Here is a 12,003-nt window from a genome sequence, read left to right on the forward strand (position 1 = left end):
TAAAACGCACCATCGGTTTTGACTCGTATATAAAGAAATAATGCATGATTTTAAACTTTGAACTTTGTTTTTACGATTACACGGCTACCAATTTAAGTCTCATTTCAAAACAATTTTCAGTTTAAATTACAATCCTTTTTGATATAATTTTAGTATTACATTTGAAATCATGGATTTCATTCTTTTCAATCTAATTAAAAACCGATCTCTCATGCAGCTCCCGCATGGTCAAAAACGACCTGCGACCTCTGGGCTTTTTAGAGGCGACTTCCGACCTGAGAGCCTTCTAAAAACGACCTACGACCTGTAAAATTTAGAAAAAACGACCTCCGACCGACACCCGTCCTCTGTGTTGGGAAAAAACGACCTGCGACCTGTACATTTCCCTTAAAAACGACCTCTCGACGAATTTAAAAGTGACTATGCGACCTGATGGGGTACCCTGTGGGAGCCTCTCTCATCGTTCCCGTTTTCTGATATGTCGCGTTGGAGCATCAGAAAACGGGAGCGATGAGAGATCGGTTTTTAATTAGATTGAATTCTTTAATTGTAATTATAAAATTCGTAAACAATTTTATTAATTGGTTTATTCATTAATAAATGTTTTATCAAAAAATCAATTTTACGATTTAAAATTTCGACTTAGGATATGTTTATGACGTCCTAACATAAGATACGTCTGAGATAGCTTCGAGACACAACTTAAGAGTGTCCTAAATTGATCATAAGCCCATCCTAAAATTGGTCTTATTTATGACTTAGGACGAATCTTATGATACTTTCGAAAACACCACCCCTGGCTTTTAATTTTATTTGCCAGACGCGCGTTTCGTCTACATAATACTCATCACTGACGCTCAGATAAAAAAAAGGTAGAAAGCCAAACGAGTGTAAATTTGAAATAAATTAATTGAAATTAATGTCTTCTCCTTTTTTGCAAAGAATACAATTATATGAATAAGAAAGCTCTACAATTGATAACTCCAGACCTACTTTTAACAAAAACACTTCTTACATTGTCTCATGTAAAATTTTAAAATTTCATCATGAATTATATTACATTATCATGCTGAAAATCATATATTAGTTTAATGAAACATTTCGGTGGGAAGATTATATTTGATACACACAAATGTTCATTTTGAAATGGGAAATTTGTTATAATAAAACAATAATCATAATTGAGAGGTCAAATCAACCCACACTACATTAATATTTCCTTAAAGCTAGATAATATTTGATCATATTTTCTATTCTTAGCTATTGTTATTTGAAAGTTATGTTCACACAATGTTTTTGGTTTTGGTAACTGTTTTGTTATTCACAAGAAAATGTTACGGTAAGTTAAATATTTTACATCACCAAAAGAATGCATTTAACTATAAACCGTCTTAGCATTTGTCATTAGAAACCATGCATGTAAGTTGATTTGCAATTACACTATTCGTTTTTCTTTTGTAACTACAATGATTCAAAGCATGAAAAAGAAAAGGTCTGAAAAGTAAAGCCATAAATGTCTATAGATATAGTAAGATGTGGTATGAGTGCCAATGAGACAACTCTCCATCCAGGTCACATTTTATAAAAGTAAACCATTATAGGTCAAAGTACGGTCTTCAACACTGAATCATAACGAAAAGAAAACTATAAAGGGCCCCAAAATAATTACTAGTGTAAACCATTTAACGGTCTAATCTTTTAAAAAACCGAGCAACGCGAAAACACTTATGAAGCAACTCAACAAACGACAACTACTGAACATCAGATTCCTGACTTGGAACAGGTGCAAAAACATGCTACTTTGATTTAGGAAAAATGCAATTAAAGTTTGAGAACAATTTATTAATTCAAGGAATGGAAATTAAAACTCAACCAGCTTCATGCAGAAAAGGACGATGCTGACTAACCGCATTCGGCAATCCTCGCGTGAATCCGCTACTCTCCATCTATCCGTTAGATAAAGGTGCGGAATTTACCGAGTTGTGACGAATGAGAATAACCAATGGGTGAAGCCGCTACTCTTCTTCTATCCGTTAGATAAAGGTACGGAATTTACCGAGTTGTGACGAATGAGAATAACCAATGGGTGAATCCGCTACTCTCCTTCTATCCGTTAGATAAAGGTGCGGAATTTACCGAGTTGTGACGAATGAGAATAACCAATGGGTGAAGCCGCTACTCTCCTTCTATCCGTTAGATAAAGGTACGGAATTTACCGAGTTGTGACGAATGAGAATAACCAATGGGTGAATCCGCTACTCTCCTTCTATCCGTTAGATAAAGGTACGGAATTTGCCGAGTTGTGACGAATGGGAATAACCAATGAATAGTTATAAAAAGATCAATGCCGATTTACATCATCACGCAAATGTTCTACTGAATAATATTACTACCCTTGAATCTAAAAACTTGCATACCAAAATTTGAATTTAGTGTCAGAGCATAAAACTATTATTATTATAATATTTTTATGAATCTGGAATAAAAAGACAAACTGCATCTTTTTACCATCATAGTATCCTAACAATAGGGAAATTGGCTAACGCCAAATATACCATGATGATCCATTTAACATTGCCAACACCAATGACATTCAATATGTCTTTTCATCTTTAATTTGAAGCACTTACTTAATTTCAATTGTTTTAAAAGATTTAACTGTCTTTAAAAGAAGTTTGACCAGTGCATGTCCCTAAGGAGTGGAGTAACGTTTGGACAACTCAATTTAACGTGTGTAGTAATAAAAGGTCAGAAAGTTTAGTAATGTGTGCTACACAAGTTAATAAAATCTATTGATTTTCCACAGGTATAGAGTGCATCAAATGTACAGACGCTTTTTTGAAGGGATCGTCTACCCCGTTTGTACTACAGAATTTTGATTCAACACACAGACATCCAGAATGTGACAAAGCACATATAGCTAAACCGGATTTAGGCGTAACATTGCTACGCTGTTTGGATACTCCTGGTCACGATCAAGTAAACAAGTGTGGACGAATGGTAGGAACGCTGAATGTGTCCATACAGACCCAATTTGTCGATGTAAAAGGTACCGTTTGAACATTAAATGAAATAATTTCTCTTTTCAAAATCCTCATTTCGCTATCATTGATATCCGTTTTGTTGACTGAACTTTTCGTTAAAACAGTAAGTGCGGTATGTGCCCTATAGTGCTTTTGTATACATAATGTCGGTTACTTTAATTTGCTTGAGATTTGTATCGATTGTCAATTCAAAAAAATAAACGGCAACGTCCAAAATGGGGTTTTTATTTGGGGGGGGGGGGGGGTCATTTACTTACATTGGGACGCATTAAGCCAAGGAAGTGTCAGTACTAAAAGACGTTCAAATTTTGCACAAGGAAACCTGAAACCACAAACACACATACCATCTACATTCCCGACACATGATCAGCTTGACACTCTCATTAATATTTTTACGTTTTATTCAATTTTAATTTCAGATTAAATGATCTCACACAAAGTCAAGTATTTGTTTGAGGTCTGTTTGAAATATAATGTACTGAATACTTAATTTTCTATATAAACGTAGAACTAATTTATCTCAATTCAAACGCATATTTAATTCTGAGAAGGATTGTGTTTTTCTTTTTAACCAAATGTCTAGAGACACTTACAATTATATTTTGTGTTATAGATTTTCCTATACATTTTCTGATCAGAGGATGTTTTGTCGTAGAGAATACATTTAGAGGAGGATGTTACCGAGACAAACAGATCATTGATCAACAGAGAGGTGTTTTGTCTAATTTTTTCAAAGACATCATGTCTTTGCAATTTGGAGAAGTTGATGCAAAATTATGTGTAAATAAAGCTAACAGCTCAAGAACATGGGGCACTAATGTCTCAAATTCCAACAATTTAAGCACATGGGGCACTAATGCGTCTAAAAATTACTTATTGCAGGATTTCCTGATATGCTTGTGTCTTGGTTTTATTCTTTTTATAAATAAAACTATTACATGATTGCAAATTAGACAGATCAATCATTTGTAAATGCCTTCCACAATTTCAGTCATATGATTGGCTTTTCAAAACCCTTCAAAAATCCAATCAATCAAATGATAATTAAGTTAAATTTTGTCAGAATATATTATCTCTTTTTATTTATAAAAAAGGAAAATTGTGGAATGATCGCAAATGAAACAACTCTTCACAACAGACGAAATGACACAAAAGTTAACCGACCTTCAACAATGAACGAAGCCCATACGGCATAGCCAGTTATAAATAGCCCCATAATATGCATTATACTTTTTTTAAACCGTATTCATGGGATTTTGCATCGAAAACCTTTGGACTTCCGCCGGCGCAGTTGTCCTTTTAGTTCATTGTCAGACATGAACTTCATTATTTGATCAGTTTTATTAGATACACATTAAGTTTTGCTCAGTTATGTTATGTATAGCAAAAACGTTACAAAAGCTATGTGAGCTTTCATTTATAAGCTGGAATGTTAAAATAATTGTCTGCTGGTGTGTCAAATAAAAAATGGGCCGTCATTGCATGAGGCAATATAAAACAAAAGATAAAACATACACTAATAGAAATTGTTTATGGGACTATCATTTAAAGATAATGCCATGTGGTTTGGTTCCCTATTTGAAGACAGATATTCTTAGATCACAGAACAGATTTGTGAACAACTTGCTATCATAGGAGCCTACAACGTTGATTTTTTCTGTTCCAGTTTGAAAAATAAATGAGATGACTCTGTAAAACCACTAAACGCGAAAATAAACGGTGTCGCTTGTGAAAATCCGTTCTATACATGAAAGACGATTCCAAGCAAGATAGGACAAGCGTTACATAATGGGAAAGAAAGGAAGCCATATAAACACGTATTCAGCTTTTTAAATAATTTTACCACATCACACGAAAACGTACCACGTGAATTAAAAATTATTTAAAAAGCTGAATATGTGTGGTAAAAGAGTCCCTGGATGATGGTGATTTTAAGATAAGTTTAATGAATACAATCAGAATATAAATACAAACAATCTATATACACTTCACTTTTTTATGAATCATCAACTTAAAATAGACTACATAAAATTGAGAATGGAAATGGGGAATGTGTCAAAGAGACAACAACCATAAAGAAGACAACAGCAGAAGGTTACCAACAGGCCTTCAATGCAGAGAGAAATTCCCGCACTCGGAGGCGTCCTTCAGCTGGCACCTAAACAAATATATATACTAGTTCAGTGATAATGAACGCCATACTAAACTCCAAATTGTACACAAGAAACTGAAATATAAAATAATACAAGACTAACAAGGACCAGAGGCTCCTGACTCGGGACAGGCGCAAAAATGCGGCGGGGTTAAACATGCTTATGAGATCTCAACCCTCCCTCTATACCTCTAGCGAATGGAGAAAAGTAGACGTATAACAATACTCCCATTAAAATTCAGTTCAAGAGAATGTCAGAAGATGTAACCAAAGAAAATAAACAAAATGACAATATTACTTATTAGTGAAAAGGCTATAGATGTATGGAGGTGTGCATCTTAATGGTACCCCACGCAACGCAGTTGTGGAGGGTTTAATGTTTTGACCGTCTGTCCGTCCGTCAGTCCTGTTTCTTGTCATTGTAACTCCTCTAAAACAACACAATATCATAGGAAAATACTATGTATGTGTGCATATCGACAGGAAACTACGATTCTTTTTTTTTTGGAGCTACGCCCCTTTGAACTTAGTAGCTACAATATACTACTGCAACAGTTTGTCATCGCAACTCCTCTGAAACCACACAACAGAATTTCATGAAACCTTTATACATTTTAAGGACATACTATGCAGATATGCATATTGACAGGAAATTACGATTTTTTTTTTCTAGAAGTTACGCCCCTTTGAACATACTACTGCAACAGTTTGTCATCGCAACTCCTCTAAAACCCCACAACAGAGTATCATGAAACTTTGTAGATAATAAGAGCATACTACGTAGATGTGCATATATACAGGAAATTATGATTCAATTTTTTTAAGAAGTACGTCCCTTTGAACATATCTGTTTCAATATACTACTGCAACAGTTTGTCATCGCAACCCCTCTGAAACCATAAAACAGAATTTCATGAAACTTTGTATATAATAAGGACATACTACGTAGATGTGCATATCGACAGGAAATTGTGATTCAATTTTTTTAAGAGGTACGTCCCTTTGAACTTATCTGTTTCAATATGCTACTGCAACGTTTTGTCATCGCAACCCCTCTGAAACCATAAAACAGAATTTCATGAAACTTTGTATATAATAAGGACATACTTCGTGGATTTGCATATCGACAGGAAATTGTGTTTCAATTTTTTTGTAAGAGTTACGTTCCTTTGATTTTTTTTTTTTGCTTCAATATACCTCTGCAACAGTTTGTCATCGCAAATCCTCTGAAACCACACAACAGAAATTCATGAAACTTTGCAAGGACATACTATGTAGATGTGCATATGGACAGGTAATTATGATTCATTTTGTTTTCTAACAGTTATTTTATATCTCAAGTGACAATGTGGGGACGTGGGGTATGTGGGTGCGCTCACTAAGGTTCTTTAATTAACGTAAAACTATACAATTATCTTACTTTGTGGACCATCAAAAGAACTGTTTATGCTAGACGTTTTTGATAATACATTCCGAGAATTATATATATATTCATATGGAAATGCATTTCTACAAGTCGCAGATATCTTTGTCATGAACAATTGACGTGTTCACCATTGTCAGTATGATGAGAGTCATGACGTTTATATGCATTACATAGTCGTTCTTTAAATTATATACTAGTATTTTGGAAACCTTTCGCCGGGAAGAATATACTTGATAAACACAAATATACATTTGAATGAACTTAGAAATGCCACATATGTAATAATATGGTGAGAATCATTGTTGAGGTCAAATCAACCCACACTACATTAATATTTCCTTAAATTCACATTATCGTGTTCATTCTTAGGTATTGTAATTGGTTTTGTTATGTTCATACGATGTATTTGGTTTTGATTACAATTTTGTTTTTCACAACAAAAGGTTATGGTAAGAAAAAATTGATTCATTATACTACACTTGTCCTTTCGGGGCAATTTATAGCTTACTGTTCTGTGTGAGTCAATAGTCCATGTTAAAGGGTATACTTTGACGTATAATTGTTAACTTTTTATACTTTGTGACTTGGATAGAGAGTTAACTCATTGGCATTCATACCCCATCTTCTTAATTATATATATACTGTATATAGTACTCAAACCTATATATATGGCGGGTTCAAAATCTATGGTAGATTCCTAATCTATGGCTAATGTGACGTTACAAACGCAAAACAACTCAAATTTATGGCTGATTATTGTTTTCTCCAAATCTATGGCAGATCTTGAAATTGCGGTATTTACCGGGGAAAAGAGTAACATATAACGTCACAGTTGAATAGCGCTATACCGGGTATTACATCGTCGCCGACAATAACGAAGGCGGAACCCAACGATTTGAACTTAATTTCTGATGGAGGTATTTCCCTCGACAACTCTTCGCGGATGGTTTAGAGGAAGCTGTAACTTATTACCAGAAAGCGGAACAAAATGTGATGTACAGAGCGAATCCTATGATGAATAATGCACCACTGTATTAAGTACTGGATATTTTAGAAAAATAGTTATTTGAAAATTAAAACTGTTATCTTTTTTGTTTTGTTTTGTTTTGTTTTTTTTTATATAGAAAACTACTTACCACTTGTTTTAATGAATTGGTTAAACAGGTATCATGCACATATAAGAAAGTGTTTATTTTTATGTGGCTCGCATTGTTTTCCATTTGCACAAAATTTGCCATAGATTTGAAAACAACAAAAAATCCGCCATAGATTAGGAAATTACAAAACGTACCATAGATTAGGATTGTAAAATATCTGCCATAGATTTGGGATGGTTAACGTTATTTTCCATAGATTTGAAACTCAACATAGATATATGACCTAGATATATACATCAACTAAGTACCGCTGAGGAATTTACGTTAAGGAATGAAAAACCACCCCTAAAAATATTATGTTGAGTTTGTTTAATACATTTTGACGATTCGTTGTCATAACTTGAAATTTTAAAACAGACATCTTCATGTAAGCAAGAATGAATGAATGATGCCTTTACAAAATAATAACCTTCAGCAAACGCTGAATAACCAATTAATAGTTTTACAAACTACAACATTTGATACTAAAAACTTTGAAAACTAAAATTTGAATTAGGTATACATTGTCTGATCTGTTCTTAATGAATGGAGCTACATTAGGACAACTTGATTTAAAGTGTGTAGTATTATAATGTGCAAACATTTAGTAACGTGAGCTTTGTTCGTTAATATAATCTATCAATTTTCAACAGGAATAGAGTGTATCAAATGTACAGACGCTTTATTGAAGAGTCCGTCTGTCCCGTTTGTGTTACAGCGTTTTGATTCAACGCACAGAAATCCAGAATGCGAAAAAGCACAAACAGCTAAACCTGATCTAGGCGTTAAATTGCAAAACTGTATGGAAGTTCCTGGTCACGATCAAGTAAATACATGTGGCAGATTGGTTGGAACAGTGAATATTTCCCTACAGACACACCTTGTTGATGTAAAAGGTACTGTTTCAACATTAAATGAAAAAAAACCTTTATAAATGTCGGGCGCTCAAAGAGATTGCTTCTGTTAACCGTCCTCAGTAGTGCTCCACCCAGTATATCTTAAAAAAGGTTGTTTGAAAATGTTAAGAACTACATGAACAGGTGCAACGTTACATAACTTTCTTTTCAAAAGATATGTATATTGCAATCGTACAATTTTTGAATAATTGGTACTTCAATAGGAAGGATGGTTTATTATTTTGATATTTTTTTTAATTGTTTGTCAAAATGTATTTTCGCATTTACCAGATAGCATAAAACAAAATGGTAATAAGTTAAAAATAAGTCTGTGTTACTACTGTTCCACCTGATTTAAGGTGATATGGGTGTCTTTCGCCATCTTGGGTTGTAAAAAACAGGGAATCTAAGGTCCAGATTTTTAATCAAGTTAGCAAAATTTTATGCAGGAATTCAGATAACTAATGTGAACTTGTATTTAAAAGAACAAATTTAAGATTATTACTTATAAATATTAAAATATTTTTACAATTGTAGATTATTTCTGCTTGATTTTTAATATTTTGAAATTGGCCTTTTAAGGGGAGGTACCTCTAAAATAGTGCATTTTCTGAAGGAATCTTCTTGGAATTTTGCTATTTTGTATTTTTACCGAGAAAAAAAACGCACTGTGATATTCTTAAAGCATTTTCTCAAAGTTATATCGTCTCGTATTGTATTTTACAATTTTTCATATAGTTTAGCTTAATGATGCTTTTTCCTGTATTATCCCTACAAAATACGTCATTTTGTCACAAAATATAGATTGAGAAAATGCGCGATGTATCATTTCCATTATATTTTTGAACATATATCAATATATACGTTTTGGCAAGTATGGACAAATTCTATCATTTTTACTTTAGACTCCCATACCACCTTAATCGACCCTTTTCTATATTGACAAATCCCTGTACAAAGTTTGAAATATGGCAGTTGTTTTCCATTCGTTTGATGTGTTTTTAAATTTGCCATTTTCTAAAGGACTTTCTACTTCATTTTTTTTTAAATTGGTATTTTTATTATTCTATATTTTATGTAGGTACGGTAATTTTCGATCACACACATTCGTAACCCTATTTCACATTTTTAATCCATTATCAAATTGAATGGACATGAAGTAGAATTGTTTATCCTGTTCCTGTTTCTAATGGTTTTTGATTTTGGCACTGTTTGACATAAATTAAACCATTTAAAAGTATTTAAAATTACTTAAGAGATTTCGAAAATCACAATGGTCCATAGAAAAGACGACTCAAATACAGAATATAGGTCAACAAAACATTTGACATAAATGTTAATAATGCCAAGCCGAAATGTTTGGGCAAACCAATATTCTCTGGAAGCACAATCTAGTACAAAATTCGATCAAGTTTACCTTTTCAAATCTAACATAGAGTTAACATTGACGTTGGATAAGATGGTTGCATTTTTCTGTTAATAACAGCAGACTATTGTTGTCCTGTGCTTTTGTAAACGACGACGTCGCTGTTTACTTTTGTTTGATATTTGTCTCAGACACGTTTGAAAGGATTTTTTGGTTTAATTTCATCAGGAATTCTATAAACCAAAACATTGAAAGCCAAAATGTATAAGTTCTCAGAGACGGTGAACTTCGCAATTTCGTACGTTTCATTCAGTTTAACTTCATATTGAATTATCTCCCGTTTATTCCAATATTTGCATTGGTCTAACTCAAATAAAGTGACCTTAATAGTCATTTTTCCATGTAAACTATAGACTCAGTTCTGAAACTTGAAAAGTATTTTTCACAGTATTAACATTAATTATTATTATTATTATTATTATTATTTCATTTTCTTTTAAACCAATGTCTGACGACAATCTCAATCACATTTTATATTATAGATTTTCCTATACATTTCCACATCAGAGGATGTTTCGTAGTACAGAGGACATTAGAAAGAGGATGTTATCGAAACAAACGGATAATTGATCAACAGAGAGGTGTTTTATCTAACTTCTTCAAAGAAATAATTTCTTCGCAAATCGGAGAAGTTGATGGAAAATTTTGTGTTAATAAAGCCAACAACTTAAGTACATGGGGCTTTAAAGCGTCAAAAGAATACTTATTACGGAGTTTCGTCATGTGCTTGTTGTGTCATGGTTATATTGTTTTTACATAATTGTAAATCAGACAGGTCATTCATTTATAAATCCCTCCAACAAGTATGGTAATTTAAGGTGGTACATAACACGAAAGGAAGACAACTCTGTAAAAATCAGCTGAACATTTTAATCACATTTTCTTGTTGAGGAATATATGCCTTCCAAATGATCAGAATTGGAGTTTATAAAACTGTCACAAAACTACAAAAATATTTTCTGATCAATTGTCTGGTTCAAGATTTTTAAAATGTTATATTTTTGTCAAAGGATCACAGTGTACTGAATATTTTGTCAAATATTTATGAAAATTAAACAAGCAAAATAATTTTAGTCAACTTGAAAGTGTTTGGTACCACCTTAATTGTCTGTTGAAATCAATTAAATGGAAATGAACAGCAATTTTGTCTGAAAATATTATCTATAAATATAGCTGTTTTCATATAAAAAGAAGATGTGGTATGATTGCTTATAAGACAACTCTCCACAAAAAAACAAATGCCACCGAATAAAAACTATAGATCATTCTAAGGTCTTCAACATTGAGCAATGTCTTTACCGCATAGTCAAAAAAAAATGTTCAAAAATATGCATTTTACTTATAACTTTTTTTGAAGCTGTATTCATTGGGTTTGCATCGCACATCTTTATTAGACTTTGGTTCTTCCCCTGCAGTTTACTTTCAATTCATTTTCGGCCAAAAATTTCATGGAATATCAGGTAAAAAACATCAAAAAATGTGACATAAGAATCTCCATAATTTGAAAAGTTTTTCTCAATATCAAATCTAAACATTACATATAAATAAATATAAGTTTTAAAGTGTTGCCTACTTTTGACAGAAAAAATTACGAAAGCAATGTGAGTTTTTATTTACTACTGGAATGTAAAACTGTCTGTTGAATGTCGAGTAAGGAACGTTTGTTCAACCTGTTCGGTCACTTTAGACGAAACACATATATAGTACTAGTACCCAAAAAGGAATCTAAAACAAAAAATAAAACATACACACATTAGATATTTGTTGTTGGACTATCATCTTTTTATAAAGAAAATGACATGTGGTTTTGGTGCCAATTTAAATATAGCTATTCATAGACCAAAGAATAGATATGTGATCAAATTCCAGATAACCTTATGACCTTCAGCGTTGTGTAATTTTGGTCCGGTTTAAAACATAAAA

At 32.7% G+C, this 12,003-nt stretch overlaps 2 long non-coding RNA genes across 2 annotated transcripts; both read left to right on the top strand.

Annotated features, from left to right (window-relative positions):
- The first annotated feature begins 1,218 nt into the window (after positions 1-1,218).
- Positions 1,219-3,998, top strand: LOC143043459 (uncharacterized). The gene is made up of 3 exons (XR_012968406.1): positions 1,219-1,339; positions 2,807-3,049; positions 3,658-3,998. It is a non-coding gene; the product is annotated as an uncharacterized LOC143043459 (long non-coding RNA).
- A 2,928-nt stretch (positions 3,999-6,926) lies between these two features.
- LOC143042387 (uncharacterized) lies at positions 6,927-11,102 on the top strand. The gene is made up of 3 exons (XR_012967964.1): positions 6,927-7,071; positions 8,412-8,654; positions 10,563-11,102. It is a non-coding gene; the product is annotated as an uncharacterized LOC143042387 (long non-coding RNA).
- The last annotated feature ends 901 nt before the right edge of the window (positions 11,103-12,003 follow it).

The sequence above is a fragment of the Mytilus galloprovincialis genome, chromosome 8 (assembly GCF_965363235.1).
Source record: "Mytilus galloprovincialis chromosome 8, xbMytGall1.hap1.1, whole genome shotgun sequence".
Taxonomy (NCBI): Eukaryota; Metazoa; Mollusca; class Bivalvia; order Mytilida; family Mytilidae; genus Mytilus; species Mytilus galloprovincialis.